This window comes from Lepisosteus oculatus, chromosome 14 (assembly GCF_040954835.1).
Source record: "Lepisosteus oculatus isolate fLepOcu1 chromosome 14, fLepOcu1.hap2, whole genome shotgun sequence".
NCBI lineage: Eukaryota > Metazoa > Chordata > Actinopteri > Semionotiformes > Lepisosteidae > Lepisosteus > Lepisosteus oculatus.
The window spans coordinates 43,446,202-43,472,324 of NC_090709.1; the positions used below are offsets into that span (position 1 = coordinate 43,446,202).

The following is a 26,123-nucleotide window of genomic DNA, read 5'->3' on the forward strand; positions in this document are numbered from 1 at the left end:
CAACAGAGCCTCTGGCGTGGCCATTCCTTTCAAAGGATGGGCATTCAAATTGAAAAGTATTCAGAGGGTTATGGGGGACCGTTAACCTGCGTCTAATCAATGTGTATTGTCCTACTGACTTGGGAGGAAGGGTGGAGCTACTCAAAGCACTCTCTCCCCTATTGTTATGTAGCACAGATGTGATAGTGGGAGGGGATTTTAATTTTATCTTAGAGCACACAGACAGGCAGTCTAGCTCTCCAATAAAATTGGATTCCAGCTCACTGGCCCTGCAAAACTTAGTTCAAGACTTTAAACTCTCAGACACATATAGATGTATATATCCCACAACAGCAGGATATACATGGTCAGGGGGGAATAGCAGCTCCAGAATTGACTACTGCTTTGTCTCAGAGAGAGAGTGAAAGTTTTTGGGGTCACTCTTCAGCCTGTCTTCTTCTCAGATCATCAGGCTTTAGGGTGTAGAGTGGAACTCCAGGGTGGGACTGTCTTTGGCCCAGGCCTCTGGAAACTCAACACAAAGCTGCTAGAGAACGAGGGGGTACTATCCCGCTACAAGGAGAAACTATCAAAGTGGCTATCCTTGTAGTGTCTGTACAGGTCAGTAGGAGAGTGGTGGGAGGAGGTGAAGGTGAGGACAAAGGCCTTTTTCATTCCTGAGGGAAGGAAGGCTGCTGCCAGATGGAGAGGAGTGCTAGCCAGGAAACAGAGGCAGTTGCAGCATCTCTACACGAGACAGTGGCTTCGATGTGCTTGAGGATATCACCCTTTTAAAAAAGGACGTCCGGAGCATAGCGGAAGAAAGTAGTCGAGGAGTGCTGTTAAGAAGCTGAGTGCAGTTCTTGGAAGAAAATGAGAAGTGTACTCGCTTCTTTTTCAGGAAAGTGGTAGGCTCCAAGTCTGTCATGGAAAGTGTAGTTGATGAGTAGGGACGAGAGACAACAGAGCCGAGTGCTATCCTCTCCTGCACCGAGGCCTTCTACTCAAGACTGTACAGCTCTACAGAGGTAAAGGATGAAGAAATTCATTTTTGTACCTCAAAGCTAGAAAACGTTTTGAGTGAAGAAGGTAGGGAAGTACTTGAGAGGAATTTGACAGTAGAAGAGCTGAGACAGGCTATGGAGAGCTTACGGAAGGGGAAAACTCCGGGTGCTGACAGGCTCCCTAAAGGGGCGTCTGCTTTTACTACTTGCACGAATGAAGGCAAAAAAAAGCCAATCGATGTGAACGAACGGCGCTTTACAGAGGAGTACTGCCTGACTGGATCGTTGATGAATGACAGAGGCCACTCCGACCTCTTCTCAGTTTTCTTCAATGACTTACTAAGGATCTTCTTCACATTCGCCCATGCAGGGGAAGCCAGTTACACCAAAGCAAACGCAGGAAAATGCATTTCAAGCAGAGACCGGGAGGGACTTGTTTACACCGAGAGTGGACGGAGAATGGAACAATGCGCCCAGCCCTGTTGCTGGAGCCGATTCTTGATGAGATTTTGGGCTCACTAAGAGGCCCCCGCTGGATGCTAATCTTTCTGTTGTTCTTGCAGGTCCTGCACTGCTTTTGAGCCGACAGAGCTCGTCCTGGTCTGTCGGCACAGCCCAATTGCAAATGATCGGCTCCGCGTACAGAAGGAACGTGCGTTTGGTACAAGAGTACACAAAGGTACCGGAAATACATTGGGAGCAAATGACCGGTCGCTCAATACCTCTGTGAAGTACAGGAGCGTGCAAAAAGAGGCTGTTTCCACCCGGTCTCGAACCGGGGACCTTTGGCATGTTAGGCGAACGTGATATCTGCTACACTACAGAAACCTGCAGGGACTGCTGCTGGTGTCTCGCTTGCGTTTCGGGCTGAGAAAGGGACGCGTCACTTTAGGAAGGGGGCGCTGGAGAGAGGAACAAAGGGCGCGAAGAAACAAAATGCTCAAACCCGGGATTGAACTAGGGACCTTTAAATCTTCAGTCTAACACTCTCCCAACTGAGCTATTTCAGCGGTGTGCAGAGCCCACAGCCACCTGCTCCAGCCTTCCTGTGTTGCGGCATGAAAGCACCAAGAGTAGCGGGAGAGTGTTGCAGGAACGTCACTCAGAAGGAAAGCCACCCAGATGCGCCCTCTGAGCTCTGTCCAGCGCATCTTCCTCGCATGGACTCCTGCCTGCGACGGGCAGGAAACAATTACCAAGAACAGAATGACACCCCATGAGTGTCTCATGACCACACCTTAGGTTGTGACACGTGCAGGTGTGAGGGGTTGCCGGGCTACTTTGGAGCAGAGCTTGGGCGGAGGGGGGGCGGGAAAGCAGACAAAGAGGTGACACCTCAAGGTCTGCACGATCACAGCTCTCCGCCGCCCCAGGCTTCCGCTCGATAAGCTACTGGACACACCCTCCCCTCCTCACACAGACCGTGGAAAAGCCCCCGAGTGGGAGGGCTCTCTCTTCCTCCCAGGAGCTCTTGGACACGACGCACAGACAGGGCGCGGGGAGCCGCCGCCTGCAAACACGGCTCCAGGCAGGACTCCACTCCGCAGGAGCTGCAGAGCAGAGGAGATGAGGGCAGCTTAGCTCCTGTGCAGAGACCTGAGCTGTTGTTGCTGTGGATGCTGTCTTTTCTGTTCTCGGGGTAGGAGTGAATGTTGAGATGCCCTTAGAAATGAAGCAGAGCACTTCAACGGCACGGGTGTGTGTGTGTGCGTGCGCCCTGGTGATTCTGGGAGACAGATCGAACCTGGGCTAAAAGAGAGGGGGCTTAGCCCTCTGCCATTTGCTAGTTCAAAGTTGTACAACCCATTTGTGCCTTTACTTTTGTAAAAAACTGGTATCGGGAAAAGTTTCTTAATATTTCTTTTGATTAGCATGCAAGAAAATGCGATCATTACCTATGGAATTTCCCGCCAGCGTGGAGCTTGAATTCACAACCTTGAGACTCAGTGTTCAAGAGTCACAGAAGAGGTCAGCCTGGTCTTCAGTTTGCCAACGATAAGCTCCGGCAGTGCTCCTCTGTAAAGCAGATTGTTCGGATCGGCTATGTGGGACGGCACTTCGATACTAAGATCGTTTGCAGCACACGCATGGTTTCCCCCTTCACGCAAAAAACATAGACGAAGGAAACTCTCTTGTCTTGGGCTGCTGACTCCCGGATTTAAAGCGCTCTGGGTGCCAGCTATGTCTCTAACAAGCACACTATAAAGACAGGAATTACACTTTGCTCACGTCACGCATGGAATGGCGAGGCTACTTGTTCCAATATTATCTAGTCTCACCTCATATGGTGCCGATTACTGGTTTTCATTTAAGAAAGAGCACTGCAAACACCGTAAACAGTGCAAAACGTGTGATGAAAGAAGTCTTTTCCCCCCTTTGTCTAAAGCAGAACACAGCGGAGTCATGCCGAGGGTTGTGAGATCAAGATTTCAGTGGAGCACTGTCGTCTACGTCTTTAGCTACGTGAGTTGGACATCCTCTTGTACAGGGAAAGCAGATTGAGATCCTCTGACATGAAAAGTGACAGATAAAAGCCATTTCTCATCCTTTCTCTTAGTGGTGGAACTATCGCATGTAAATGAGGCAACTTGCAAGGCGAGCTTCGCCGCCATTACTACCAGCTTTAAAAGACTGCCATGGGCACGGAAAAAAAACACACTACAGATGACTTTTCTGGAACCGAAGCAGAGATTCCTTTACGAACCAACTGATAAAGCTCAGCCAGTGAATACTGTTAACAGAATGTAAAAGCACGATCAACTTTGTAACTGCAACCACAGGAAAAACAGCAAGAAGCAGGCTCCATTCCCCATTTAAATCTGTCGTGCGAGGCATGCTTTTTGCACGCATGAAGTAAATCCCACAATTGCTTTTGAACTTGGACAAAGTACTTCCAAAGGAGCGCTATGCGCAAAGATTTAACAAGCTCAACCCCCGCCGACGATTTGGTGTGAAGAAGCAGAACATTCAAGTTTCACAGACAGAAGCAGCACGCCAGCACAGCCAAAATTAAAACGCAGGGCACATTTGCATTTGCATTGACACAAAAGTGATCTGGGCAGACGTCGTTCCCTGCATAACGCAAAAAGTGGCAAAGCGCTTTTGGGTTGAGAGGACGCAAGAAGGTTTTTGTTTTGTGCCTTGATGTCAAGCTGAGAAAGTATCTTTAAACACTTTGCTTAGTTTCTCGAGAGACTGCCGAAAAGCAGTTCCCTTCGTCTGAAGCCAGCTGAAAGGGGGTCTTGACAGAAGCACCTGGCAGCAGTGGGATTTGAACCCACACCCCCGAAGAGACTGGAGCCTTAATCCAGCGCCTTAGACCGCTCGGCCACACTACCAACTGTGCACGGTCTCTTTGTCTCATTACTTGCCCGGAGGAAGCCGGGTGGGTTTTGCTCTTGTCGCCCGAATTAGTGGCGTTATGACCGTGGAACCGACTGCACCTGCTTTTTCTGAGATGCTTCCCCTCTCATGGCGAGATCTCGACTTCTTTAACACCTCTGGATAAAGATCTTCTGTGGAGCAGGTTTCAGACCTCTGCGTACAGCACCCTTGATGTCATTTTATTTTTACAGCAGCCGCATCCAGAAAGTTGTGTCCTTTACGTTTTATTTGAACAACAAAACTACATACAATACAAACAAGAGCACATATAACGTATCAAGAAAATCGTCAGGGGCACATGCTATAATACAATTACACTTTATGAAAAACGATTACACAAGGAAAATAAAGATAAGGTCCGCACAGCTCGTTCTTACATTTCGAAAGAGTCCGTAAATACCCCTTTACGTCTATTTTGAACTGTTCAGACGTAGGACTCTTCCCAGACCATTTCACTTTATACCACATTCCTAAACGAGGATGCTTCTCCTGTTTTAGAACTATTTTGGGCAGTATGGCTTATACAACACACCCACAGTATTCTAATGGTGGACTGCAGATCTGTGCTATAGTTCAGTCGAATTCAAAGGATCCAGCAATCGTACTGGATTTGTCTGGGATTCTGAAATGTCTCTTGCAAAAGTATTCGGGTTTGCTTGAACCTTTGATAAAAAAAGTGATCTGATCTGAAACTACCCAGCTTACAATCTCTGAGGTAGTTTTCACTAAACTCGGACGTGATGTGGCACACATGTGCCGTGTGCCTTTACTTTTGTAAAAAACTGGTATCGGGAAAAGTTTCTTAATATTTCTTTTGATTAGCATGCAAGAAAATGTGATCATTACCTATGGAATTTCCCGCCAGCGTGGAGCTTGAATTCACAACCTTGAGACTCAGTGTTCAAGAGTCACAGAAGAGGTCAGCCTGGTCTTCAGTTTGCCAACGATAAGCTCCGGCAGTGCTCCTCTGTAAAGCAGATTGTTCGGATCGGCTATGTGGGACGGCACTTCGATACTAAGATCGTTTGCAGCACACGCATGGTTTCCCCCTTCACGCAAAAAACATAGACGAAGGAAACTCTCTTGTCTTGGGCTGCTGACTCCCGGATTTAAAGCGCTCTGGGTGCCAGCTATGTCTCTAACAAGCACACTATAAAGACAGGAATTACACTTTGCTCACGTCACGCATGGAATGGCGAGGCTACTTGTTCCAATATTATCTAGTCTCACCTCATATGGTGCCGATTCCTGGTTTTCATTTAAGAAAGAGCACTGCAAACACCGTAAACAGTGCAAAACGTGTGATGAAAGAAGTCTTTTCCCCCCTTTGTCTAAAGCAGAACACAGCGGAGTCATGCCGAGGGTTGTGAGATCAAGATTTCAGTGGAGCACTGTCGTCTACGTCTTTAGCTACATGAGTTGGACATCCTCTTGTACAGGGAAAGCAGATTGAGATCCTCTGACATGAAAAGTGACAGATAAAAGCCATTTCTCATCCTTTCTCTTAGTGGTGGAACTATCGCATTGTAGATTAAGCCGGCCCAGGGACGCCAAATATGTAATCATAGTGGTTCTCTGAAGGCACCAGTTCTGTAGGGTTGGGGCATTTACTGAGACAATTATTAATTGTAGCAGTAAATCACAAAGTTGATTCTTTTGGTGGCTTTAGAATCCAACCATGCGACATAACTCAAACAACGCGCACACACAGGTACTAACACACACTAGGATACATTTATTAATACATAGAATATGCATGTAAACCTAACAGATCTTATCGAGAGGGTTATCAGAATACAAAAGGTATATATTCAATCAGTTACAAAGTGTTACACATATCAAGAGGACATACGTTCAGTATATCATTCATTAAGACCGTTTCGTAAAGTGAACTTGGTTACAACTTCTACATTAGATACTCAAACAAGTACATAACTCTTAGGAATTAAATTGATATCAGCTGTAATGCATTGAAGTTGAATACTCATCCAATCTTTGGGGATTCAGATCACCTGCGGGTACAAAGAAACAGTTGCAGGCTGTTGCTGTCCAATCCGCGCTCTCTGGCTCCGTGCCAGGCTGTGCTGTGCGGCTTGCGACGGTACGCTGCTGATGCTCACTGACCGGCTAGTTAGTGTTGGCTTTAACTAGCAAAGTTTGTGCACAGGAGAAAAGATGACTGTGGGTCCCAGCAAGTTAGGAAGAGGACCGGTTCGTTCCTGATGAAGAGCTAGTTCTGAATAGTAATTCAGCTGTCCACAGTTCCGGCCTGTTCACGAGGCCTGCTGCTGGTTACTCTCTGGCAACCTCCACTCTAGACTCTTAGAACAAGGGAAAGTTCTGGCGCTCGGACACACTGGCCGTTCCGTGGTTGTCCGGGCTGAGTCTCAGGATGGTCAGGAGGCGCGCTGCGAGAATGTCCTGCCCTTGGGAGCCTTCTGCTCCTGGGCCGTCCTGCCCTGGAATTCTCCTTTGAATTCCCTTTAGAATTGTTGAATCTGAATCTGAATCTGAAGGCAACTTGCAAGGCGAGCAGGCTCAGTGCACACCGAACGCAGATGTCTCAGAGCAGTTGAGACGTGTCCAAGTGGCTGTCAAAGGGCAGCACTTTGCCGGCGCCGTGGCTTAGTTGGCTAAAGCGCCTGTCTAGTAAACAGGAGATGCTGGGTCCGATTCCCAGCGGTGCCTTTATTCCTGTCTTACTGTACAGAATTTATCCTTATGGGCAAATCCCATGCCTTTTAATTCAGGTGCATGCAAGTGTTCGTTTCCTTTCTGGAACAACTTGTTTTGAAAGAAATCTATACAGCTTGCGAAAGATGAAACACAAATCTTGCTTATCAGTGAAGAAGAGGTACTCCCAGCAGGCCAGCTAATACCAGCAAAGTTTTTTTTCACCCTAACCCAGAGAAGGCCGAAAAGCGAGGCGCCTGTGGCTCTGCAGTGTAATCAGTTCGCGAGTTCGGTGGTTTGCTGAAAGAGTGGTAAATGGAGCTCGCCCCAGCCCGTCCTTATTCTTTTAAAGAGGATAAAAAATTAACTTCGCCGCCATTACTACCAGCTTTAAAAGACTGCCATGGGCACGGAAAAAAAACACATTACAGATGACTTTTCTGGAACCGAAGCAGAGATTCCTTTACGAACCAACTGATAAAGCTCAGCCAGTGAATACTGTTAACAGAATGTAAAAGCACGATCAACTTTGTAACTGCAACCACAGGAAAAACAGCAAGAAGCAAGCTCCATTCCCCATTTAAATTTGTCGTGCGAGGCATGCTTTTTGCACGCATGAAGTAAATCCCACGATTGCTTTTGAACTTGGACAAAGTACTTCCAAAGGAGCGCTATGCGCAAAGATTTAACATGTTCTTTACCACCCCTGGGTGCTGCAGGTGCTTCAGGTGGAGAAAGGCCTGCAGGTAATACAGTACAAGAAGCTGCTCAGGCAAGGTGATGTCTTGCCCAGTCTGTGCAACACATCTCTCTTTGCAACCATCAACACCTTCCAGCAATCCTTCGTACTTGGTTCTGGACTCTGCAACTGTCTATATCTGTTTGAGAAATTCGTACTCATCAACTTTTTTTGTATTCAAATTAAAAGTACAACTGAAAGAAGTTTTATAATGAAAATGACCTAATTTTAGTAATCTCTTGGCAACATTCTTACTGTTCTTCTTCTGAATATCCTTTAGGATACTTTGGAAGTTGATGATGAGGTTAGCCAGGCTGGGATCCTCTACTTGCACACTGATATCATTTAGGATGTAGCCCGGAAAATGGTTTATGTTCTTAATATAATTAGCAATGATTTGGTGAGACAGTCCAGTGGTCTTCATTTGGTTACAATAATTGTTGTTTTGGATAAGCCCTTTACAAAGTTTAAGGAAGATGCAGATGGATCCATAAAAACAGGAATCTGGAAACATTTTCTACCTGATAAATGTAGAGTCACTATGTTTATGGCTGAGATTTCACATGGGTGAATTTTAAGCTAAGGAGTAAAAACATGTGCTATGGAAATATCACTGCTCAATTTTAAATGCCTTTAAAAAATAAATACCTCCTGAGAGCAATCTGCCACTCCAAGATCCTTGGTAAGGTCCTGTTTAAACCCAGCCAGGTGAGGAGCATCCAGGGAGTGCGTTCTGTCCAGTCCAGCCTGGGTCACCATCTTCCTGAAAGCCTGCTGATGGCTTTTAAGAACTGGGGGGACAGAAGGAATACAAAATACACATTTAAACATTTTACTTCTAAGACAAACTAGAATACAAGTATAAAACAAAAGATACATTTGGAAAAAATAGAAAGTTCTCCAGAACTCACATCTTCCCCTTCCTCTTCCACTTCAGTCTCTGGCATCTCTTCCTCCTGGACAGCAGCCTCTTGCTCAGGGCATCTGGACCACTGGTATATCATTTTAACATACCCTTACATAAAGGTAAAGGTTAGAAATGAAACAGAAGAACCCTTATAAATTCTAAATATCTTACCTTGCTGATGTGTCTTCAAGATTCCACATAAAACAGTCCATGGACTCCGCCAGTCTCACATTCTCACCACACATGAGCCCTATGCTATTGCAATCCCTGACCTGCCGATTCCTCAAGTGATTCAACAAGTCCTTCCTGGCCTGGAGAAGGACCTTGCTGATCTCCTCTGCTGAGGCTCATTTCATACACACCCTCTTTAGGTGAAGAGGAAACTGGTCAAATGTCTTCAGGCAGGTCTTGCACACCAGAGGAATCCTCATGGGTCTCTTTTGAAAATAAATAACTTTTGTGTAAAGGAACAAGTCAAGACTGTTTCAGTTTCTTAACCGAGCCTTAATTTTCTCTCCAATAGCTTCACCATATTGTTTATTGTATTTTTATCAGAATTATACCTTGCTCTAAAATAATGACTTTATAAAACAACTTAACTCTTACTTGGTCTTGTTCGCAGTCTTTCCAGTAGAAGTCGTTGTAGAATCTAAAAACTGCTGTGATAATTTGATCTGCCCGAGTGTCCTTCCCTAACCCAGTATTGATAGTTTGTGTACTGTAGGGTCCAAAGGTGGTGTTCTGCAATTTCCTCCCATAATGTTTCTTTGATCAGTTGGAAGTAAGTGTGAAAGCTTCCTCCCAGTGGGGAAGCTCAAGATCCTCTAGTTGTATGACAGATTTTCGTCGTAGTGCTCTTCGAGGATCTGCAGTGTGGTGTGACGCCAATTTTTGGCATTGCTTACCAGCTTCAGATATGTGAGTTTAGGTGGCTTGGCAGGTTTTATGAGTTCCTCGGTCTTCCGTCGTAGGCTGGCGGGTGCTCGGTTCTCCCGTCCAATAAAACTGCTGTGTTTTGTAAATGGTGGACTGTTTGGATCATTTTGTAGATGATCCTGGTTCCTTGGTGGAAGGTATCCTGTCTGACATGTTTGCTGTGTAGGCAGTGTGGAGGGTGACCATATGGTTGCGTGCATTGTCAACTCTGGATTGATCCATACTTACCATTTAAATGCCTAAAGCTTTGTTGACACCGTTAGGTTTCCACTGTTAGGCAGCTTTAACTCTGTAGAATCTGTGGCTCCATAGGAAGACTATCTTGCCTTTCTGTGTGTCGCTATGTTTCTGCCTGGGTCTTCTTCAGGCATTGTTCTGGAACACTGTGTCCATGCTGGCTTGTTTTTATCCTGTTTTGTAAGGGGCAGTGTGTTGTAGTTCCTCCTAGGGGGCTAGTTTGTATTCTATGGTCTGTTTTCCTTTTGTACGTTTCTGTATGAGTAGGTGCAGTTTCAGTTGGTGAATGGGTTTCTGCTTTCCCTGGTGGGGATTATGCATGGACCATTAACATCTCAATAGGCAATCAGGGTCTTTTGTTTTCCTCCCTAGTAGGACTGTGCAAGCTGTGTGAGTTTCCATAGCTGATTGGTTTCAGTTATTCTTCTGTTTGTTGCGTGTTAGTATGGTGAAGAGTTCCAGTCCCTGTAGGATCTGGCTAGTTAGGAGAGGGGAACGAAGCTCCTTCTCCCAGACTTTATCCGAGAGGGGACCATCTGGGACAAGGAGAGGACTCTCCTTCCAACGACTAAAACCCTCCCGGTTTTTCTGATGTACAGGTCTTGTGTAAAGATAGTATTAAGTCTTTTGATCCACTCCCTTTCCTTTTTCTTTCTTTCTGTCTCTGTCCAGTTGGGGTTGCTTTCCAGTCCCGTGGTTCCTGATGTACCTGTGTTGTGTCAGCTGGGTTCGGATGGAGTTACCCGTTCCCCCCACATAGGTCACCCCGCACTTTTTGCACTGGATGCTGTAGATGGCGTTATTGATGTTTTCTGAGAGTGCCCTTTGCAACTGGAAGATTTCTTTAGTTTCTTTGTTTTGGATAGTTGTTTTCTGTTATGAAATGTTTGGCTCTTGGTGTATATGATCTGTTGTGTACAGGTTTTAGCTTGCTTTGGTCTAATTAATGCTAAAGGTTTTTGTTTTTTTCTGTGTGCAGATATGATTTTGTGCTCCCTCAGTATGTTTGTGTTTTCTAATATCATGGTTTTTGGTTGGTTTTTATGCTGAGTTGAAAATATGATGTGTTGAGGGGTATTTTTCTGTCATCTGGAGTTTTTCTATTTAGAAATGTTTGTGCCACATTTTTGAGGAAACTTTGTGTGTATCTTCTCTGGCATAAAGCTTGGAAGAGTGTGTATTTGGCTTCCTCAAAGTCTTGTTGTTGTGTACAGATTTTGTGGAAGTGTAGGAGTTGTGATTTTACCAGTCCTTTGAAAGTATGTTTTGGGTGGAAGCTATCCTTGTGCAGTAAGCCGTGTGAATGTGTCTTTGAAAAATACCTTGATGTCCAGTTTGTCTGTGTTGTTGAAGGAAGAAACTTTGTATGTGGTGGTGTCTAGGAAGTCTATCAGGCTACCATGCTTGGTGTATTTGAGTTTAATGGACCTGTGGTGTGTGTTGAGGGTGTTAATGATTTCTTGTAAGGCTTGATATGTGCTGTCTATATGTTTATTTTTTATATCTTTGCCCTGTGATGGACTGGTGTCCTTTCCAGGGTGTAGCCTGCCATGTGTCTATTTCTTGCCACATTTTAAAGTGGAGTTATAATCTTACTATTTTTACAGTTTTAAATTGACATTTACAAATTTATATTAAAGCAGCTACCCACCTGAACTAAACTATGTCAGCATGTGTAGTCTGCAAAGGAACAAGTAATAGGTTTATTCCATACTGAAAAGAGAAGAGAGAAAACTCAACGTTTCGTCTGTGAAGCCTTCAGGTGTGAGAAAGACAGGGCAGGTTACAAAGGTTAAATAGCACAGAAGAACAAAAGCTGGGAGAGGGGAGGAGGCAGGAGCGGCAGAGAGGCCACTCAGGAAGTGCAAAGTGGAGAGAGGTGAAGAAAGGTATGAAGTCAAGACCTGCAAGAGAATAGAGAAGATTACATTAAAATAAGTCAGTCATTGAGAGATCCTGGCCATTTGAGGTGAAAAGAAAAACTATGGGCTTGGAGAAATCTTTAACCTTCCCAGCCCTAATATGTTCTCTGAAGCGTTCTCCTAGATTCCTTTCGGTTTCCCAAATGTAGATAGCTGGGCATTTTTTGCAAGCGATACAGTAAATGAGATACAGGATGTTGTCAGGGTTATCCGGAATTGTCCTGTGATGCCCTGAATGTCGTTAGATATGTATTTGCAAGTGATGCAGCGAGTGCTGTTGCAGGGGAAGGTGCCAAGTGCGAGGGAGCTGTGAACAAGAAGCTTATGTGGTGGTCAGCGATAAGAGATGATTGGGCGGTCGGGAAAAAAGAGTACCGATGGAGGGATCGTCCTGTAAAATGGAGTCATTGTTAATGATGGTCCTGGGTATAGAAATTGGGATAGGGTGGTAGAAAAGCACCGAGGGAATGCGGTTGTGAGACCAGGAGTTCCGGATTGAGTTGATGAGCCGAGGGCTGTTTTTGGCCCGGGAGTAGAATAAAGTGACACCTTTCGTCAAACTTTTTGACAGGTACCACGCCCCCTTTTTCAGGCAATGGGAGGCCGCCATGGGCAGATGTCCTGCCCCCTTTTTGGCTAATGGTGCATCATTACAAGTGGATGTCCCGCCCCCTCCAGAGCCAATGGTGTGTCATTATGAGTGTTGTTGTCCCGCCTTCCACTCCCTGGGCCTCAGGGTCCAAATACCCACCATCGCATCCCCCTCAATTTATAAATAAGTGTATGAAAGCACGTATTAGCGACGAGGGTTGGAAGGTGATCAAGTCTGCCGTAGGTTTCAGCACGCTCTATTATAACCCTAAGGAATCGGGGTGTTACGGCGGTGTGTGGGGAGTCTGGTGAGGGCCGCGAGTTCCCGGGGTGTAAGCGGCACCAGCCGCAGCCAGGTGGCAGACTGGTTGACCCTGATAGCATGTCTCAAAAAACATCAAGCGCGCGCGCGCGCACACACACACATACAAACACACACTGAGTAAAGTGGGCCGCGAGATCCCGGGGTGTGGGCTGTTGCAGCCAGGGTCCGGTGACAGTGTGGTTGACCCTGACAGCAAGTCTCAAAATACAGCAAGGGCGTGTAAACACACACACACACACACACACACACACACACAAGTCTCACGGAAAGAACTTGCAGGACAAATAACATGTGAAATGTGAACCACTTTACTTCATCAGTAGGTTTTCAAATACAGAAACATCAAAGGAAACATCCCAGTATACACTTTTGAACTTTTCACACACGTTAAAGACTACTGCTTGCAATCACCAATTAAATGTTGGTGCAGAAAATCAGTTGTAGCTATCACCCCAACATTGTTCAGAAACTCAGCAGCATCTGAAAAAGCGTTCATAAGGCCCTTTCCCTCGCCATTTCTATAGCCATGAACACCAAACTGGGCAACTCTGTCTAACAGATCAAATAAATTTGCCTGAGTGATCAGAGGGACGGTGTAACCACAGGTTCTATATAAAATACGTTGTATTTTGGAATACACACCGCTGAATCCGCCAGGCTTCAGTTTCTAATCTGAAAACATCAGAATCACAGTAATTTCACTCATGTTCTTTACATACACATCTATCTCTTTAACAAATTCAAGGACATGAGCATTCGGTTTATTGATTTTAATTTCAAGCTTTGCAGAAAGAAGGGTGTAAAGCACTCTTTGTAAGAATTCTAACGTATATATTCGAAATTCTTCATTCTTTGGACGATGGCTCACCCGTCTCTAAAACACAGCCGTGGTTTTACATAGATCTTTTTTTCTCTTGTGTAAAAATAAGTATAATGTTTCTTTTGCAATGCACCAAAAGTCACGTCTAGTATTTTTCCATCTACCTTTTCAAGTAAGGAGCGTACACACTCATATGGCGATCGGTTGTCAATTATGTTTCTCAGCAAGTGTTTTATACTCCGCTCAGTATGATTTGTAATGGTATAGGCACCCAGGCCCCTGGCGATGTACAGAACAGCCGATAAAATTTGGGCTAAACTGAGAGACGTTTAAATTTCTAACGCAGCAAACGACACATCTTAGTACCCATCCGCGCACCCGTCAACCAGGCATGTGTGACCCCGTTGACCTGGATGATTAATCAAACAAGCCTCGCATTCATCAATCATAACCCCCTTTAAACAATGGCTGAAGATGCAACATTCCACCGACTTTACAATCTGATCCATAGCATCAGGCTCATTAGAGCCATCATTAGCTAAACTAAGTTGAACATCATCATTATTAACATTTTGGCGAATACATATGCACAGACACGAAACATTAAAGCTCGATGGTAGTTTGAAGATTGATGCGTCGACCTCTTCGTTATTCTATTAAAGGAAAAAAGAAAAGGAAGGCTTAACAAAATAAATAGGCATGCTTTTTACCTAAAATATTTACCATTTTAATGCCTCTTTTGTGTTAGAGTTTTTCGTTTCCTCCACACTCGCCGCTGTTTAATATTGACTATTTGTAGCGACTCTTTATCATCAGTCGTTGACGGTTCACCAACACCAGATTCCCCGTACGTGCTCACATGACAGCCACTGTCACACACCACTGAGTGCGGGGTCAGCTTTTGCTAAAAAGAAGACGAAGTGTTGAAAATGATATACGCTAAGCGCAGTTTGAAACAACAATTCCATTATCAGAAAAAATATTTTAGCAACTTACCTCTTCAGTTTGCATAGCAGAGGAATCCGATGATTCACTACTCAAAGAAGCCATCTTCGCAGCAGTCAATATCGGGGCCTGACAGCTAAGGTGTCACACTTCAAAACCGGCAAGTCGGCTCATTTAAGCATAAACTCCAAATCCATAACCATGCCTACATAGCTCAAGACAGTTTTCAAATGGTTGTGATGTTTTAGAATGCCCCACCATATCCCCCTGCCCCAAAATCACACGTGTTTTATCGAGAGCGAAAAGTAATCACGTTGAATTAAAATACGTAAACTTATTTTTGATGAGAAATTCTTAACAGCTTTTCAAAAGTTTGAAATAATTTTCCACATACCGTGAATGTAAAGTCTTTAAACCTTAAAAATATTCACATGCAACCCAAACCTCAAATGTTGTGTGTTTGCCTAGAAAAGAAATTACATTGAATCAAAAAATGTAACTTATTTTATTTTTTGAGAAGAGCATTGTGGGGCTGGTCTTTATATTTTAGTGGATAGGTCATAAAAGTGTTAAAATAATTGAATAAGACACATTTAGCAGCGATAACTTTTAAGCACAAGCAAAAAATTGATATTTATAACGCTTATAGATTTTAACAATATAACGGACTTTACTAAAATGTTTACTTTTAAAATAAATCCTCACCCAGGCATCTGCCATTAAAGGTTATGGGATGTAGACCCACGGTATCCAAAGAGGAACAGCTCTTTCCAGGCCACGCCGTCAAGAACAGCTCCTCGGACAGCGCGAAACAGGCCATCCAGCAGATCCGTCAAGCACGCCCTCAAATCCTTCAATCCATCACAACTGAAAAAAAAGAGGTGCAGCAGCCCCTCCGTCCACTTCCTGCACACAGGGCAGAGGGAGTCCTCCTCAGCATGGAAGCGCTGCAGTACCATCTTGGTGAAAACGCAGTTGTGACGGATGAAGTCCAGCTGCTTGCATCTCTAGGGCAGGAAAGGCAGCCTCAGACATGCCCAGATCCATGTCGGCTCGAGGTGGCGGAAGATCTTACCACAGAACTCCTCAGAGATTGGCACACTGAACCGTTTCGCCACCATCAGCCTGTAGAACATGCTGGTGGTGCACTCCAGGAGGTCCACCCCACGGTCCCCCCACTTCACCCTCAGATCCAGCCAGGCTGGGCCTGCTGCCCCGTCTTGTGGACGGAGCTTCTCCAGCCAACTGTCCGGGAGACCGAGTTTGAGCTGCTCGTAATCCTGATGGATCTTACTGACAGGCAGCTTGTTGTCGACCTCTCGGACAGCGTCGACAATAGCCTGGGTGGGCAGAAAACTGTCCTTTACTTCATAAAGAAGATCCTTGACCTTGGATATGCCAGCCTCGTAGAGCCGCCTGTTCCATCGAGACCCCAGCAGGGGGTTGAGGAACAGAGGCTGCTCCAGAAGCTGGGCCCGGGTCTCCGGCGTGTAGGAGACATGCTGGGACATGAACTCCCCCCACGCCAGCAGGACCTCCCTGTAAAAGGGGGGCAGATGTTTTACCAGCCCCGGAGTCAGCCTCATCAGGAGGGTCTCCTGCCCCAAGCCCCCACAAGTCATCGAGGTAGCGTACCATTAAAAATCTTCCAAATGCCGACATTATCCAGGTCAAGGAATTTCTTCACTACTTTCAGCCTAAAGCTTTTCAGCTTCAGGCCTACATCACACAGCTTCAGCCCACCCCTGGAGATTTCCCCAATGAGGGTGTCATGAGCATGGCATGACCTCAGACTTCTCCAAGTTTACCTTGGCGCCCGAGGCAGCGAAGGAGGCCTGCACCACCTCCAAAATGGCCGAGATCTCCGCCACCTCTGCCAACGTCAGTGTGGTGTCGTCAGCATATTGGTATATCAACGAGGTGGCGGTGCCCCCAGGCAAGGTGACACCGCACACCCCCTCCTTACTGGGGATCGCCTCAGGCACGGGAAGAGACTCATGTGCCCCTGCAACAGGTCGATCCGGCTCCGTCTCAAGACACCTTCAACGACCTGCCGCCGAGAAAAGTCCCTCCGTGCACCATAAGCCTGACGCCACGCATCCACGAACCAGTGAGCTTCCGCACTGCGCTCCAGGAAGCTGAGAGCAGCGCTGCTCTTAAAGGTCATCCCAACCGCGACATCGAGCGCACTCAGTGCACAGTTAAAATCTCCGACGACCAGCCCTGGCTGCTGAAAGCAGCTCGCCTCCAGCTGCTTGAAGAAGGCGAGCCGCTCAGCTTCCCCATTGTGGGCGTAGATGTTGCTCAGCAGCACGGACTGTCCAGGAAACCCAAGACAGACCTGCAGGAGCCGGCCCTCCGTGTTGCGGTGCAGGAGCCTTACGCTCTCGTACACTCCCCCCCTCACCAGCACAGCCACCCCCCTCCTGCACAGGCTGGAGGCGTTGCTGTAAAACAGCTCCCCGTCCCACTGTGCTCGCACCTTCCGGACACACTCCTGGTCCCAGAAGGTCTCCTGGAGGCAGACAACATCCGTCCACCCCAGCAGAGCTAACACTGCCCCCAGCTTTGCTCAGTCCCTCAGCCCGTTGGCGTTTAAAGAGGCGAAAGTTGCCATCACGCATATGGCCATAAGAGTGAAATTAATTCTCCGGCCCGCGCGACAGTTCCCCCGCCCTTTCTGCCACATTCTCATTGCCAACACTTGCCGCTTCCTCCCCACCTCCTGTCTCCGCCACCGCAGAGACATCAGGGATGGGTCTGCGGACAACTCTTGAACTGGGCTTCAGGTTGGGCTGAGGCCTGACGTGGTGCCACTGGATCCCAGCCTTCGAGGGCCCAGGCGGTTGTACCCCGGCTTGCCCACTCCCCTCCCCCTCCTCCCTGTCCTCCCTCTCCACCCCATCCATCTCCACCACCTCCCCTTCCCCCTCCATCTTCATGCCCTGTAATACCCCTCCTCCGTCCCTGCCCCATCCATCTCCAGACACCCATCCTCCATTCCTACTTCCACCACTTCCCCTACCTCTCCTCTCACGACCATATCCAACTCCCCTTCCTCAGTCTCTGCCAACGGTGCCTGACCGAGTATTGAAGAGACTCCCTCACCTGGCAGGCCGGTGTCTTGTGGCCGCTGCAGGGCAACCGGGCGCTTCCCCTCAGGCTCCTCTGGGTCCTCGGGCGTCTTTTCGTCTGGGCCTATGTCCACCTTGCCAGGGTCTTTTCGCCGTTGCCGCTGCCGCTTGGTCACACGCCTCGCAGCAGCGCCTTTGCTGACCCCAGCAGGCTTCTCATGCCTGGACCCAGAAGAGGGCCCTGCTGGCTCACTGGTAAGCTGGGGAACCGCTGACGGTGATGGTGGTGGTGGTGCTGGTGCCGTCGCCTCCTCCCTCTGCCTCTCTCCCTGCACAGGCTGGGGTGTCAAAAGCCCACTGGTACGCTGAGGGGCCGCCTCTGGTGGTGGTGGTGCCCGTAGGATCTCAGCTGCACCACCCTGCACCGCCGCATGTTGTGGAGCAACCTCCCTCTGCTTCTCTTGCGGCACAGAGTGGGATGCAGCAGGATTGTTAGGGCAACGGGGCGCCCCTGCTGGTGGAGATGCTGGCTGGTCCCCGGCTCCTTTCTGCTGCGCTGTACCCAGGATTGGAAGTGCCTCTCCCCCATCACCGGCTGGGGCGTTGCTGGCTCACTGGGGTCCTGGGGCGCCGCTGCTGGCAACTCTCCATGCTCAGCTGCAGCGGCCACTCGTAGTCCATCTTCAACCCCCTCGGCGTTGCGGGCAGCTGCTCCTGCTCTGGCTGGATCTTCCGGCTCCGGCTCGCAGTTGCAGCTCATGAGCGCATGGAGGCAGTCCGGGCACTTGGCAGCGGTGCAGTTCCTGGCACGGTGGCCGGGCTGTCTGCACTCATAGCAGAGGAACTCGGGGCAGTCCTTGGCAATGTGCCCCGAGTCCAGGCAGACATGACACACCCTTTGTTGCTGGTCGTGGAGGACCCTGAAGTACTGGTCCCCCTCTGCCGTGGCGAAGCGGGTGCTGTATGGCAACGAGGCTACATGCCATCAGCAATGGTGGTCCCAGGGTAGTGGCGCATCCTGATGTCCGAAATCACTCTCACCCCCCAGCTACTCAGCTTCTCCTTGATAGTCTCGTCTGAGATATATGCCGGGAGGTGGAGGAGGGAAACCACTACCTCCTTCTGCTCCAGCCAGCGGCAGGGTCCGCGTGTTCTTTTGAGTACAGAGTCAGTTCAAACTCTTTTAGCGTCTGGGGGCGGCAGGCAAAAAGAGAGCCCTCCCCACAGACGCCATGCACCGCTGTGATAATAGCACCCACAGATGGTTTCTCCACACCGCTCACATCCACCACAACAGTATGCGCCCTTGCAAAAACCCGCCGGGGGGGTCGATCCGAATTCCTCATCCTTCTCTTTCCTACACCACTCTCCTCCTCCACTACAATAACATTCTCTGCCTCCATGTTTTTTCCTTCCATTAAAACACAAACAGGACTCAGAAAGCAACAAAAAAGCAACAACAAAAAACCAAAAGTCTCTCCCCTCCCCAAACAGCGCTAGGCTGAAGGGGAGGGCTTCAAAAATCAACCAAAAATTCACAAAAAACCACAAAAATTCACAAAAAACAAAGTCTTACTTGAGACAAACAAATGCTCTATTCCTCTCCTTCTTCCTGCTCTCACGCTGACCACGGCCCCTGTGACGTCAGAGGGCCTGCTCAAGGGGGTGTGGCCGTAAGCGAGAGCAGGGCTCAATGGCACCTTTCTTATAGAGAGGACAGCTCCGTCACCTCTTTTACGACGCTGCTTTTTTCCCTTGCGTTTTTCGCTTCTTCCCACGTTCTCTCTCTTCACTGCCTTCGTCCCCACTCTATTTCACTTCAGTCTTTCACTTGTAGCGGCAATGCTTGTTAATAAGACAGAATTAAGTGTTGCTGTGCTTTCCCAAATGAGGCCCCATCTCTCTGTTCATCTATGTAGTGCAGCCAATGAGAAGCTATTCATGCAGGCTGATTTAAAGATGTTTTCTATTGATAAGAGACAGCTCCCAAATGGGGATGCACTTAGCTAAGATCAATCATGATCAATGGTCATCCATTGGCGCCTATCTGTCTAGGGAGTGCCAGATGGACATCTGTACTGCATTCCTAAGTGTCAGGAGTAAGTGACTCATATCTCACCTTGATCAACCAATCAGGGACTGGTAGGGCCGAGTAACCCACGTGGGTCTCTGATGCCAACGAAACTTTCAGCCAATGAACAAGCTGAAGTTCCTCCAGGTAAAAACAGGCAACACAGAACTATTCAAAGGAGAACTCCAGGGGTGCGAGACAGTTCCAGGGCAGGACAGCCCAGGTGCAGAAAGGCTCCCAAGGGCAGGACATTCTCGCAGCGCGCCTCCTGACCATCCTGAGACTCAGCCCGGACAACCACGGAACGGCCAGTGTGTCAGAGTGCCAGAACTTTCCTCTATTCTAAGAGTCTAGAGCGGAGGTTACCAGAGAGTAACCAGAGGATCCACACGAGGTTAGCACCAGCAGCAAGCCTTGTGAACAGGTCAGAACTGTGGACAGCTGAATCACTATTCAGAACTAGCGCTTCATCAGGAACGAACCGGTATTCTTCCTCACCTGCTGGGACCCACACTCATCTTTTCTCCTGTGCACAAACTTTGCTAGTTAAAGCCAACACTAAGTAGCCGGTCAGTGAGCATCAGCAGCGCACCGTCGCAAGCCACACAGCACAGCCTGGCACGGAGCCAGAGAGCCCGCAGGATATCTACATCCCCAGAGATTGGATGAGCATTCAACTGCACTGCATCACAGCTCGAGAATTCAATTGTTATTCCAACCAGTTGATATCAATTTAATTCCTAAGAGTTATGTACTTGTTTTGAGTATCTAATGTAGAAGTTATAACCAAGTTCATTTACGAAACGGTCTAAACGAATGATATACTGAACGTATGTCCTCTTGATATACGTAACTCTTCGTAACTAATTGAATATATACCTTTTGTATTCTGATAACCCTCTCGATAAGATGCATATTTTATGTATAAATATTTTATGTATAAATATTTTATTAATAAATATTTCCTCGTGTATTAGTACCTGTGTGTATGCGTTGTTTGAGTTATATCGCATGGTTGGATTCTAAGGCCATTAAAAGAATCATTTTATTATTTACTGCTACAATTAATAATTGTCCCAGTAAATGCCCAAACCCTACAGAACTGGTGCCTCGTGAGAGCACACTACAACTGTATTATTATTATTATTATTGAGAGACAGGCTCACTGTCTGTTCCTCAGGCTGGGACAGGAGATCACACACTGTATTTTTATTATTGAGAGACAGGCTCACTGTTCCTCAGGGTGGGACAGGAGATGACATACTGAATTATTATTATTGAGAGACAGGCTCACTGTATGTATTTTTATTACTGAGAGAGAGGTTCACTGTCTGTTCCTAATGCTGGGAAAGGAGATCACACACTGCATTATTATTATTGAGAGACAAGCTCACTGTACCTCAGGCTGGGACAGGAGATCACACTGTTTTATTATTATTGAGAGTCTGGCTCACTGTTCCCCAGGCTGGGAGAGGAGGTCACACACACTGTATTATTATTATTGAGTGACAGGCTAACTGTCTGTTCCTCAGGCTGGGACAGGAGATCACACACTGTATTTCTATTATTGAGAGACAGGCTCACTGTTCCTCAGGCTGGGACAGGAGATCACACTGTATTATTATTATTGAGAGACAAGCTCACTGTTCCTCTGGCTGGGAGAGGAGGTCACACACTGTATTATTATTATTGAGAGACAGGCTCACTGTCTGTTCCTCAGGCTAGGACAGGAAGTCACACACTGTATTATTATTATTATTGAGAGACAGGCTCACTGTCTGTTCCTCACGCTGGGACAGGAGATCACACATTGTATTAATATTATTGAGAGACAGGCTCACTGTTCCTCAGGCTGGGACAGTAGATCACACTGTATTATTATTATTGAGAGACAGGCTCACTGTCTGTTCCTCAGGCTAGGACAGGAAGTCATACACTGTATTATTATTATTGAGAGACAGGTTCACTGTCTGTTCCTCAGGCTGGGACAGGAGATCACACACTGTATTATTATTATCGAGAGACCTGCTCTTTCCTGACTGTTCCTTAGGCTGGGACAGGAGATCATAATCTGCTTTATTATTTTTGAGAGACTGGCTCACTCCTGTCTGTTCCTCAGGTTGGGACAGGAGATCACACACTGTATTATTATTGAGAGACGGGCTGACTGTCTGTTCCTCAGGCTGGGACAGTGGATCACATACTATATTATTATAACTGAGAGACAGGCTCACTTTCTATTCCCCAGACTGGGACAGAAGATCACACACTGTATTATTATTGAGAGACAAGCTCACTGTCTGTTCCTCATGCTGGGACAGGAGATCACACACTGTATTATTTTTATTGAGAGACAGGCTCACTGTCTCTTCCTCAGGCTGGGACCGGAGGTCACACACTGTATTATTATTATTATTGACAGACAGGTTCACTGTCTGTTCCTCAGGCTGGGACAGGAGATCACACACTGTATTATTATTGTTGATAGACAGGCTCACTGTTCCTCAGGCTGGGACAGGAGATCACACTTTATTATTATTATTATTGAGAGACAGGCTCACTGTCTGTTCCTCATGCTGGGACAGGAGATCACACTCTGTATTATTATTATTGAGAGATAGGTTCACTGTCTGTTCCTCCGACTGGGACAGGAGATCACATGGTTTATTAATATTATTGTTGAGAGACATGCTCACTGTCTGTTCCTCTGGCTTTGGCAGGAAATGACACACTGTATTATTAGTAATGAGAGACAGGCTCAGTGTTCCTCATGCTGGGACAGGAGATCAAAAACTGTATTATTATTATTGAGAGACAGGCTCACTGTCTGTTCCTCAGATTTGGACAGGAGATCACACACTTTATTATTATTATCGAGAGACTTGCTCTTTCTTGACTGTTCCTTAGGCTGGGACAGGAGATGATAATCTGCTTTATTATTATTGAGAGACTGGCTCACTCCTGTCTGTTCCTCAAGATGGGACAGTGGATCACACACTATATTATTATTACTGAGAGACAGGCTCACTTTCAATTCCCCAGACTGGGACAGAAGATCACACACTGTATTATTATTATTGAGAGACAGGCTCACTGTCTGTTCCCCAGGCTGGGACAGGAGATCACACAATTTATTATTATTATTATTGAGATACAGGCTCACTGTCTGTTCCTCAACCAGGGACAGGAGATCACACAGTTTATTAATATTATTGTTGAGAGACATGATCACTGTCTGTTCCTCAGACTGGGACAGGATATTCCACACTGGATTATTATTATTGAGAGACAGGCTCACTGTCTGTTCCCCAGGCTGGGACAGGAGATCACACAATGTATTATTATTATTATTGAGATACAGGCTCACTGTCTGTTCCTCAGACAGGGACAGGAGATCACACAGTTTATTAATATTATTGTTGAGAGACATGATCACTGTCTGTTCCTCAGACTGGGACAGGATATTCCACACTGGATTATTATTATTGAGAGACAGGATCACTGTCTGTTCCTCAGGCTAAGACAGGAGATCACACACTGGATTATTATTATTGAGAGACAGGTTTAGTGTCTGTTCCCCAGGCTGAGACAGGAGATCAAAAACTGTTTTATTATTATTGAGAGACAGGCTCACTGTCTGTTCCACAGGCTGGGACAGGAGATCACACAGTTTATTTATATTATTGTTGAGAGACATGTTCAATGTCTGTTCCTCTGGCTGGGGCAGGAAATGACACACTGTATTATTATTATTGAGAGACAGGCTCGCTGTCTGCTCCTCAGGCTGGGACAGGAGATCACACCCTGTATTATTATTATTGAGAGACAGGCTCACTGTCTTTTCCTCAGGCTGGGAAAGGAAGTCACACACTGTATTATTATTATTGAGAGACTGGCTCACTTCTGTCTGTTCCTCAGGTTGGGACAGGAGATCACACACCGTATTATTATTATTGAGAGACGGGCTGACTGTCTGTTCCTCAGGCTGGGACAGTGGATCACACGACGTTGCGCTGCTGATGCTCTCTGAAGACCGGCTAGTTAGTTTTGGCTGAAACTAGCGAAGTTTGTGCACAGGAGAAAAGATGACTGTGGGTCCCAGCAGGTCAGGAAGAAGACCAGTTCGTTCCTGATGAAGCGATAGTTCTGAATAGTGATTCAGCTGTCCACAGTTCCGACCTGTTCACGAGGCCTGCTGCTGGTGCTAACCTCGGGTGGATCGTTTGGTTACTCTCTGGCAACCTCCGCTCTCGACTCTTAGAACAAAGCAATGTTCTGGCACTCGGACACACTGGCTGTTCCGTGGTTGTCCAGGCTGAGTCTCAGGATGGTCAGGAGGCGCGCTGCGAGAATGTTCTGCCCTTGGGAGCCTTTCTGCTCCTGGGCCGTCCCGCCCTGGAATTGTCTCACAGCCCTGGAATTCTCCTTTGAATTCCCTTTAGAATAGTCTTGGAGCTCTGTGTTGCCTGTTTTTACCTGGAGGAACTTCAGCTCGTTTATTGGATGAAAGTTTCATGGGCATCAGAGTCCCACGTGGGCTACTCGGCCCTAGCAGTCCCTGATTGGTTGATCAAGTTGAGATATGAGTCACTTACTCCTGACACTTAGGAATGCAGTCCAGATGTCCATCTGGCAATCCCTAGACAGATAGGCGCCAATGGATGCCCATTGATCATGATAGCCAGACTTAGCTAAATGCATCCCCATTTGGGAGCTGTCCCTTATCAAAAGAAAACATCTTTAAATCAGCCTGCCTGAATAGCTTCTCTGTGGCTGCACCACAGAGATGAAGAGAGAGATGGGGCCTCATTTGGGAAAGCACAGCAACACTTAATTCTGTCTTATTAACAAGCATTGCCGCTACAATTAGTAGGAAGAAAGATACAATATTTTGAAAATGTAATATGTTTTAAAGGATTAAAGGGAAAAGAAATACTTTATATACGCAAACTAATTCTACTGAGCTCCTCTAAACAATATCGCCTGAAGAATTGTCAAAGCACAGTGTATCAATTTGGGTGACAGTGGGGGAAAAGGATCACAACATTGAAAACCACAAGGCTTATTTTCAACAACAAAATTTGTGCTTGATAATATTTGACAAAAAAATGAATATTACACGCACGGAAATCAATATTTACCATTAGGGTAGAATGCAGCATAGAACAGTTGGATAGAAGGTTAGTGTAACTCTATAGTGCATCACAGAGGCTGGTCTCTTCCCCTCATTATGCAGGCTGACTTGTTCACAGTGAACTGTCCTCCAGCGATAGTCAGCTGTAATCACTTATGCAGACATGATGTTAATACTCTGACAGCATCTTGGCTGATTTGGTTAAAGTGTTTTCCTATTAAACAGGAGATTCTGCGTTCAAATCCCAGCAGTGTCTTTTTTCTTGTCTTGTCTTAAAAAATGTATCACTATGGATGATTACATGCAGCTTGATTTTGTTTAATGCAAGTTTTCATTCCCTTTCTGATGGCTCTCTACAGTAATTTTTAAAAGTACTAATCGGGATGGATTACTGTACATATCCTCAGTAAAGGGGAATATATAAGTAGTGACTATCCAAATTGCATTTTTGTGTGAAACACATTTCAGAAAATCGAAAACCAATTTTCAAAACTCACAATAACAAGACAAAGGCAAAACACAAGTTCACTTGCACTTTATGCATATTTACCACAACTTTGCCTTCTGATCATAAAAAGTCTTAATTTTAATATAGCAGTTTTAAATGGGACATTCAGAACATGGCATATGAGAATATATGGTTAACCGAGGATGAGCAAAGGATGATCGCACTTTCTGCTTATCGCTATGAACCTACCCCTGGTTATAAAAATGTCTCAAAATTCTGACACTGAGGTGTGAGACACAATGTAACAGGCTCTCATAATCCCGAAATACAAGAAATTTTACTGTAGCGGTTTATAAATGACGACTCGACTTTTTCTTGGGTGAATATGGTTTTCTGGGGAGTTGCGATGTTGGGCATACAGTAATTGGACATTTCCCGGTGATTCTGACACCTGTTAAGCACTCGCATTTCCTGCAAATATTAAAATGGTTAAGGTTTCGCTGAGAAATCCAGTCGACCTTTGTGAAGACAATGTTTACATCACATAAGAAACACGTCTCTGGGTGGACTCGAACCACCAACCTTTCAGTGAACAACCAAACGCGCCACACAGATGGAATGGTGGGTCCGTGTCTCCCATCACAACTTTCAGGTTAAGCTGGTAATATTTCTTCTGCACTGATAATCAAGAATTGAATTTCATTTCTCGCAAGCTGTGTGAATTTCTTGAAATACAAGTTTTCCAGAAAGGAAATGAATACATGCATTCAACGAAATCAAGCCCTTTGTGATAGTCTGAAATGGTACGTTATGTACCACAAGATAGGAAAAAAAACATGACTGGGATTTTAACCTACGTGACCTACGGTACCAGACCGGAGTAAAGTTAGCTTGAAGTTCGAAAACGATTTTGGCACGCCTGTAGCGTTTACAC

At 46.4% G+C, this 26,123-nt stretch overlaps 3 non-coding genes across 3 annotated transcripts; 1 reads left to right on the top strand and 2 right to left on the bottom strand.

Annotated features, from left to right (window-relative positions):
• Nucleotides 1-1,920: 1,920 nt before the first annotated feature.
• Nucleotides 1,921-1,993, bottom strand: trnaf-gaa (transfer RNA phenylalanine (anticodon GAA)). Its single transcript has one exon. It is a non-coding gene; the product is annotated as a tRNA-Phe (tRNA).
• A 2,246-nt stretch (nucleotides 1,994-4,239) lies between these two features.
• Nucleotides 4,240-4,321, bottom strand: trnal-aag (transfer RNA leucine (anticodon AAG)). The gene has a single exon. It is a non-coding gene; the product is annotated as a tRNA-Leu (tRNA).
• Nucleotides 4,322-6,981: 2,660 nt separating this feature from the next.
• On the top strand, nucleotides 6,982-7,055 carry trnat-agu (transfer RNA threonine (anticodon AGU)). Its single transcript has one exon. It is a non-coding gene; the product is annotated as a tRNA-Thr (tRNA).
• The last annotated feature ends 19,068 nt before the right edge of the window (nucleotides 7,056-26,123 follow it).